Source organism: Diabrotica virgifera, chromosome 8, assembly GCF_917563875.1.
Source record: "Diabrotica virgifera virgifera chromosome 8, PGI_DIABVI_V3a".
Lineage (NCBI taxonomy): Eukaryota > Metazoa > Arthropoda > Insecta > Coleoptera > Chrysomelidae > Diabrotica > Diabrotica virgifera.
Window position 1 is genome coordinate 21,080,289 of NC_065450.1, and position 9,368 is coordinate 21,089,656.

The 9,368-nt window shown below is 35.3% G+C and overlaps 1 long non-coding RNA gene across 2 annotated transcripts; it reads left to right on the forward strand.

Moving 5' to 3' along the window:
* The first annotated feature begins 1,623 nt into the window (after nt 1–1,623).
* On the forward strand, nt 1,624–4,030 carry LOC126890028 (uncharacterized). 2 transcript variants are annotated; one of them, XR_007700258.1, is made up of 3 exons: nt 1,624–2,027; nt 2,987–3,407; nt 3,887–4,030. It is a non-coding gene; the product is annotated as an uncharacterized LOC126890028 (long non-coding RNA). The 2 variants fall into 2 exon arrangements; XR_007700257.1 differs by lacking the exon at nt 2,987–3,407 and adding an exon at nt 2,507–2,927 and having other exon boundaries at nt 1,632–2,027.
* The last annotated feature ends 5,338 nt before the right edge of the window (nt 4,031–9,368 follow it).

The window sequence follows — 9,368 nt, forward strand, 5'->3', positions numbered from 1 at the left end:
CAGCGCAGAAAACGACAATAAATATCGCCTCCGTACCACCAGATTGACAACAGGTGGAATACTTTCTTTGGTTACACCTCCTGAGACTTTTACAATTTATAAGTCATACAGGTGCCGAGAAAATTAAGATGAGAGAATTTTAAATAATTCACAACTCATCTACTCAGCATGGTAAAGCTCCAACAAGAAAGATTCCTTAATACTCAAAAGAGTAAATGAATTAAAAATGTATAAACATTCTCAATTTCTTTGCAAAACGAAAATGCAGCAGCTGCATAATACTCTGGTTAAAGCGGAGAGTGCAGGAAGAGTCTATACCGGTTTCGGAGATCTTTTTCCCCTCATCAGTAAACCCATATCCTCTTTTCTCCGCTTTAACCATTTACCACAGCTTAGGGCCTTCCCGAATTGCAAAGAAAGAAATGTCACGGATGAACTAGGGCCATCTACTGGAAAACAAACTAAGTTATCAATCGAAGCAGCGCAGAAAACGACAATAAATATCGCCTCCGTACCACCAGATTGACAACAGGTGGAATACTTTCTTTGGTTACACCTCCTGAGACTTTTACAATTTATAAGTCATACAGGTGCCGAGAAAATTAAGATGAGAGAATTTTAAATAATTCACAACTCATCTACTCAGCATGGTAAAGCTCCAACAAGAAAGATTCCTTAATACTCAAAAGAGTAAATGAATTAAAAATGTATAAACATTCTCAATTTCTTTGCAAAACGAAAATGCAGCAGCTGCATAATACTCTGGTTAAAGCGGAGAGTGCAGGAAGAGTCTATACCGGTTTCGGAGATCTTTTTCCCCTCATCAGTAAACCCATATCCTCTTCTCTCCGCTTTAACCATTTACCAAAGCTTAGGGCCTTCCCGAATTGCAAAGAAAGAAATGTCACGGATGAACTAGGGCCATCTACTGGAAAACAAACTAAGTTATCAATCGAAGCAGCGCAGAAAACGACAATAAATATCGCCTCCGTACCACCAGATTGACAACAGGTGGAATACTTTCTTTGGTTACACCTCCTGAGACTTTTACAATTTATAAGTCATACAGGTGCCGAGAAAATTAAGATGAGAGAATTTTAAATAATTCACAACTCATCTACTCAGCATGGTAAAGCTCCAACAAGAAAGATTCCTTAATACTCAAAAGAGTAAATGAATTAAAAATGTATAAACATTCTCAATTTCTTTGCAAAACGAAAATGTAGCAGCTGCATAATACTCTGGTTAAAGCGGAGAGTGCAGGAAGAGTCTATACCGGTTTCGGAGATCTTTTTCCCCTCATCAGTAAACCCATATCCTCTTCTCTCCGCTTTAACCATTTACCACAGCTTAGGGCCTTCCCGAATTGCAAAGAAAGAAATGTCACGGATGAACTAGGGCCATCTACCGGAAAACAAACTAAGTTATCAATCGAAGCAGCGCAGAAAACGACAATAAATATCGCCTCCGTACCACCAGATTGACAACAGGTGGAATACTTTCTTTGGTTACACCTCCTAAGACTTTTACAATTTATAAGTCATACAGGTGCCGAGAAAATTAAGATGAAAGAATTTTAAATAATTCACAACTCATCTACTCAGCATGGTAAAGCTCCAACAAGAAAGATTCCTTAATACTCAAAAGAGTAAATGAATTAAAAATGTATAAACATTCTCAATTTCTTTGCAAAACGAAAATGCAGCAGCTGCATAATACTCTGGTTAAAGCGGAGAGTGCAGGAAGAGTCTATACCGGTTTCGGAGATCATTTTCCCCTCATCAGTAAACCCATATCCTCTTCTCTCCGCTTTAACCATTTACCACAGCTTAGGGCCTTCCCGAATTGCAAAGAAAGAAATGTCACGGATGAACTAGGGCCATCTACCGGAAAACAAACTAAGTTATCAATCGAAGCAGCGCAGAAAACGACAATAAATATCGCCTCCGTACCACCAGATTGACAACAGGTGGAATACTTTCTTTGGTTACACCTCCTGAGACTTTTACAATTTATAAGTCATACAGGTGCCGAGAAAATTAAGATGAGAGAATTTTAAATAATTCACAACTCATCTACTCAGCATCGTAAAGCTCCAACAAGAAATATTCCTTAATACTCAAAAGAGTAAGTGAATTAAAAATGTAAAAACATTCTCAATTTCTTTGCAAAACGAAAATGCAGCAGCTGCATAATACTCTGGTTAAAGCGGAGAGTGCAGGAAGAGTCTATACCGGTTTCGGAGATCTTTTTCCCCTCATCAGTAAACCCATATCCTCTTCTCTCCGCTTTAACCATTTACCACAGCTTAGGGCCTTCCCGAATTGCAAAGAAAGAAATGTCACGGATGAACTAGGGCCATCTACCGGAAAACAAACTAAGTTATCAATCGAAGCAGCGCAGAAAACGACAATAAATATCGCCTCCGTACCACCAGATTGACAACAGGTGGAATACTTTCTTTGGTTACACCTCCTAAGACTTTTACAATTTATAAGTCATACAGGTGCCGAGAAAATTAAGATGAGAGAATTTTAAATAATTCACAACTCATCTACTCAGCATGGTAAAGCTCCAACAAGAAAGATTCCTTAATACTCAAAAGAGTAAATGAATTAAAAATGTATAAACATTCTCAATTTCTTTGCAAAACGAAAATGCAGCAGCTGCATAATACTCTGGTTAAAGCGGAGAGTGCAGGAAGAGTCTATACCGGTTTCGGAGATCTTTTTCCCCTCATCAGTAAACCCATATCCTCTTCTCTCCGCTTTAACCATTTACCACAGCTTAGGGCCTTCCCGAATTGCAAAGAAAGAAATGTCACGGATGAACTAGGGCCATCTACCGGAAAACAAACTAAGTTATCAATCGAAGCAGCGCAGAAAACGACAATAAATATCGCCTCCGTACCACCAGATTGACAACAGGTGGAATATTTTTCTTTGGTTACACCTCCTAAGACTTTTACAATTTATAAGTCATACAGGTGCCGAGAAAATTAAGATGAGAGAATTTTAAATAATTCACAACTCATCTACTCAGCATGGTAAAGCTCCAACAAGAAAGATTCCTTAATACTCAAAAGAGTAAATGAATTAAAAATGTATAAACATTCTCAATTTCTTTGCAAAACGAAAATGCAGCAGCTGCATAATACTCTGGTTAAAGCGGAGAGTGCAGGAAGAGTCTATACCGGTTTCGGAGATCATTTTCCCCTCATCAGTAAACCCATATCCTCTTCTCTCCGCTTTAACCATTTACCACAGCTTAGGGCCTTCCCGAATTGCAAAGAAAGAAATGTCACGGATGAACTAGGGCCATCTACCGGAAAACAAACTAAGTTATCAATCGAAGCAGCGCAGAAAACGACAATAAATATCGCCTCCGTACCACCAGATTGACAACAGGTGGAATACTTTCTTTGGTTACCCCTCCTGAGACTTTTACAATTTATAAGTCATACAGGTGCCGAGAAAATTAAGATGAGAGAATTTTAAATAATTCACAACTCATCTACTCAGCATCGTAAAGCTCCAACAAGAAATATTCCTTAATACTCAAAAGAGTAAATGAATTAAAAATGTATAAACATTCTCAATTTCTTTGCAAAACGAAAATGCAGCAGCTGCATAATACTCTGGTTAAAGCGGAGAGTGCAGGAAGAGTCTATACCGGTTTCGGAGATCTTTTTCCCCTCATCAGTAAACCCATATCCTCTTCTCTCCGCTTTAACCATTTACCACAGCTTAGGGCCTTCCCGAATTGCAAAGAAAGAAATGTCACGGATGAACTAGGGCCATCTACTGGAAAACAAACTAAGTTATCAATCGAAGCAGCGCAGAAAACGACAATAAATATCGCCTCCGTACCACCAGATTGACAACAGGTGGAATACTTTCTTTGGTTACACCTCCTGAGACTTTTACAATTTATAAGTCATACAGGTGCCGAGAAAATTAAGATGAGAGAATTTTAAATAATTCACAACTCATCTACTCAGCATGGTAAAGCTCCAACAAGAAAGATTCCTTAATACTCAAAAGAGTAAATGAATTAAAAATGTATAAACATTCTCAATTTCTTTGCAAAACGAAAATGCAGCAGCTGCATAATACTCTGGTTAAAGCGGAGAGTGCAGGAAGAGTCTATACCGGTTTCGGAGATCTTTTTCCCCTCATCAGTAAACCCATATCCTCTTCTCTCCGCTTTAACCATTTACCACAGCTTAGGGCCTTCCCGAATTGCAAAGAAAGAAATGTCACGGATGAACTAGGGCCATCTACCGGAAAACAAACTAAGTTATCAATCGAAGCAGCGCAGAAAACGACAATAAATATCGCCTCCGTACCACCAGATTGACAACAGGTGGAATACTTTCTTTGGTTACACCTCCTGAGACTTTTACAATTTATAAGTCATACAGGTGCCGAGAAAATGAAGATGAGAGAATTTTAAATAATTCACAACTCATCTACTCAGCATGGTAAAGCTCCAACAAGAAAGATTCCTTAATACTCAAAAGAGTAAATGAATTAAAAATGTATAAACATTCTCAATTTTTTTGCAAAACGAAAATGCAGCAGCTGCATAATACTCTGGTTAAAGCGGAGAGTGCAGGAAGAGTCTATACCGGTTTCGGAGATCTTTTTCCCCTCATCAGTAAACCCATATCCTCTTCTCTCCGCTTTAACCATTTACCACAGCTTAGGGCCTTCCCGAATTGCAAAGAAAGAAATGTCACGGATGAACTAGGGCCATCTACTGGAAAACAAACTAAGTTATCAATCGAAGCAGCGCAGAAAACGACAATAAATATCGCCTCCGTACCACCAGATTGACAACAGGTGGAATACTTTCTTTGGTTACACCTCCTGGGACTTTTACAATTTATAAGTCATACAGGTGCCGAGAAAATTAAGATGAGAGAATTTTAAATAATTCACAACTCATCTACTCAGCATGGTAAAGCTCCAGCAAGAAAGATTCCTTAATACTCAAAAGAGTAAATGAATTAAAAATGTATAAACATTCTCAATTTCTTTGCAAAACGAAAATGCAGCAGCTGCATAATACTCTGGTTAAAGCGGAGAGTGCAGGAAGAGTCTATACCGGTTTCGGAGATCTTTTTCCCCTCATCAGTAAACCCATATCCTCTTCTCTAAAAATTCTCTAAAAATTAACAAGTTTACACAGTACTTAGACACGATCCGACTCCGAATTAACACAGAGATATCCTCTGTGTTTAGACAGAGAAACTCAGAGAAACTCTTAAAAAATAATAACTAATAACCACCCAAATAATAAAATATTTAATGATAAACGGTAAGGAAGTATAAGAGGTAGTCACATATTTGGAATCAGTCATGGAAAGGAACGGGGATGCAAAAAGGATATACAGACAAAAATAATAAAAGTCCAAATTGCACTAAACGCTTTAAATTAAGTAATTTAAAAAACTAATAGTCCAAGTAATGAAGCTTAAAATATTACAAAACCTCGCAAATTTTAAAGAATGGATCAATTTGCTTGAAAATTTGAGAATAAGTAGTAGTCTAAGAGCTAGTCAACCCTCCGACTAACGGTCGTCCTGTAAGGCTAGAAATTTGTCTAGTGATAATTCATAGCACAACAAGGCTAAAACCATGACCTGGCAGGCATCAGCCATGCACGTGTATCTACCAGGTGAATCGAAAAGTGCAAATATATGGGGTGAAATAAACTTTCTCCTGTAAGGTTTAAATTTAAGTATGTGTTTGAGTAATTCATTTAGAAGAAATGTGTACAATGACAGGCGATTCTGAAGAGCATTAGACCTTGCCAGGCGAGGGGAAAGATTATGGGTTTTTGCTAAAATTATTTTTTTTGCATCGAACAAAGTTTTTTTAGGTTTTTTGAATCATTCCAAACAGAAAAGGTCTTTGGTGATTTTTCTCTTAGGTTAACAGTTTTTGTTATATAAGCGATTAAAAATTTTGCAAATTGCGAAATCGGCAATTTTTTGGCCCCCTTTGTTTTTTAATTGCTAATCAAGCGGGCGCGACACTGTAGTATAAGTGAGGACGTTTGAGTTTGAATAAATTCATTATCTCGAGAAAGGGCAAATTTAAAGGGAAATCCTCAGACAGTTCGATTTTAGTCTTAAATATTTTTGGCATATACATAATACTAGTGACGTCATCCGTCTGGGCGTGATGACGTAAGCGATGATTTTTTTAATAAGAGTAGGGGTTGTGTGATAGCTCATTTGAAAGGATTTTATATTTTATAAATTTTATATTCAGCAATATAAAAATTAACATAATTATTTATACAGGGTGTAGAAAAAATTTTTTTTATTAAATTAATTTAGACAAAAAGAAGAAAAAAATTGTTTGTACACCCTCTATAAATAATTATGTTAAGGCTTATATTACTGAATAGAGAATTAAATAACCTTTTAAATGAGCAATCACACAACCCCTACTCTCATTTAAAAAAAGTCATCGATTACGTCATCACGCCCAGATGGATGACGTCAATAGTATTATATATATGCCAAAAGTCCTAATTTAAAAATAAAAATCGATCTGTCTGAGGCTTTTTCTTTAAATTTGCCCATTCTCGAGATAATGAACTTATGCAAACTCAAACGTCCTCATTTACACTACAGTGTCGCGCCCGCTTGATTAGCAATTAAAAAACAAAAGGGTTTTCGATACTGTATTACAAAAGACTCTTCGGGATGTCATCAATCAATGTTTAAAGAATATCTACCTACCTTGGCAACATTAAAATTTTTAGTTAAATGTCCGATTTAGGGTTAAAAATGGCCGATTTCGCAATTTTCAAAATTTTTAATCGCTTATATAACAAATACTATTAACCAAAGAGAAAATTCACAAAGACCTTTTCTGTTTGGAATGATTCAAAAAACCTAAAAAAACTTTGTTCGATGCAGAAAAAATAATTTTAGGAAAAATCCCTCATCTTTCCCCTCGCCTGGCAAGGTCTTATGCTCTTCAGAATCGCCTGTCATTGTACATATTTCTTCTAAATGATTTAATCAAACACATACTTAAATTTAAACTTTTATTTTACCCTCTAAATTTGCACTTTTTGATTCACCTAGTAGATACACGTGCACGGCTGATGCCTGCCTGGTCATGGTTTTTGCCTTGGTGTGCTATGAATTATCACTAGACAAATTTCTAGCCTTACAAGACGACCGTTAGTCGGAGGTTTCACTAGCTTTTAGACTATAGTGGATAGTCCAAGGATCAAAATCTATATGACGCCGAAAGGCGCCTTTACCATGGGGGTGGTTGCCGCCCCATCTCGGGGGTGGGAATTTTTTATTATATTTTGACCTCATAAGTTTCTAAAAACTTCATTTTAAGCAAAAAACGTTCTATTCATCTTTTTATAAAATTAATAGTTTTCAATTTATTCGCTGTCGACAGTGTTAGTTTTATATCGAAAAAATCAATGTTTTTAATAAGTTTTCTGCTAATAACTCCAAAAGATTTCGTTTCATCAAAACAACTTTATTTAACAAAAATATACCTTTTAAAAAATAAACAAAACCGTTTTTTTTTTAATTTCTTTAAGACCAACAGTAATCGAACTATACTTTATTATATGTTAGCTCTTCTTCGTCAAATGCTAAATATTGTAGTTTCAAAGTCAAAAGACGAGAAAACTATACATTTTTCGAGAGTAACTTGTTAAACTAATTTAAATTATTTAAGAATACCTATCTCCAGAAATAAAGAAAAATCTCTAGCTTACAAATTAAAGTGACTTGTAGTGAAAAGAATGTCAGTCCCTATTTTTTTCAGCTAAAAAGTGATCGGAAGCAACCTCCTAATCAGCACCTGTATTAAACTTAGTCATTGAACTTATTTGGTCTTCTTTATTTATGTATTATTAATAGGTTCTAAAAGTTTGATAGACTTAGATTATTGAGTTTAAAAAAAATGGAGTTAAAAGCGAATAACAAATTTTAGCATCAGAGATACGAAGATTAGCATCAGAGATACGAAAAAACGTTTAAATAAGAAATTGTAGCTTATTTAATTCTCAAGAATATGGTTTGTAAAAATTTTTCTACTTCAAAAATTGAGTGAGCTAGAACATGCAAAAACCACGTTTACCAACCCTTTCAAAGTCACCGCTTTTTGCGACTGGCGATTTTAAAAATATTTAATATTAATAAGCTTATGGACCTTCTAAGAATCTACAAAACTCTTTTTAATAAACTTTCTAGGTTAAGAAATTAAAAAGTTACGGTTAAAAAATCAATATATTGTTTTGAAAAAAAAAGAGAACTCCAATTGGAAGCATAATAATGTAAGTTATCGGTGTTTTTAGTCATTGGCCTTATTCATTCTTCCTTATTTATGTATTATTTATAGATTCTAGTTTGACTGGCTTAGAATAACTAGTATTTAAATAACTGGAGTTAAAGGCATATAACGAATTTTTGTAGTTTGGTAAAAAATTACCTTTTCTTCAGAATAGAAAGATTAGCACCAGAGATACGAAAAAATCTTTAGATATGAAACTGTAGGTTATTTAATTCCCAAGAACTTGGTTTGAAAAAAATTTTTCTACGGCATAAATTGAGTGAATCGTAAATGAGTATTATCGAAAAACATTGATTTTTTCTTTATAAAACTAACACTTTCGATAACGAATAAATCGAAAACTGTTGATTTTATCAAAAAACTATATAGAACATTTTTTGCTTAGAATGAATGTTTTACCAACTTTTGCGGTCAAAATATAATAAAAAATGTCCACTCCCTAGATGGAGTGGCAATCACCCCCATGGTAAAAGCGCTTTTCGGTATCATATAGATTTTGATCCTTGGACTATCCACTACCGATTCTCAAATTTTCAAGCAAATCGATCCATTCTGTAAAAACTGCGAGGTGAAAAGCTTCGGTTTCTGGACTATAAGAGCTTTAATATATGCATCAAAAGTATAGTATACTTTACGGAGCAGAAACATAGAAACAGGATGAAACTACAGTGAAAATATTATAAAATTTGTAAACAAATATTTAAGAAAAGTCATAAAAGTAGGTATACTGGCACAACATAATATCTAATACTAAACAATGGGAACGAACAAAGCAATATAACATATCTACTATAGTCGAGGAAAAAAATGGAAATGGATTGGCTACACTTTGAGGAAAGATCAAAGCAACATAGCTAGACAAGCACTTGAATACCAATCTGAGGGGAAAAGAAAGGGGGAAAATAGGAATACCAGACAACAGCTGAAAAGGAACTAAGTGAGCAGCTGTACGCTCCACATTTTATTAAGAGCATACAGTAGCGCGTCACCAATATAACTTCGGGAGATAAAATCATACCTTTT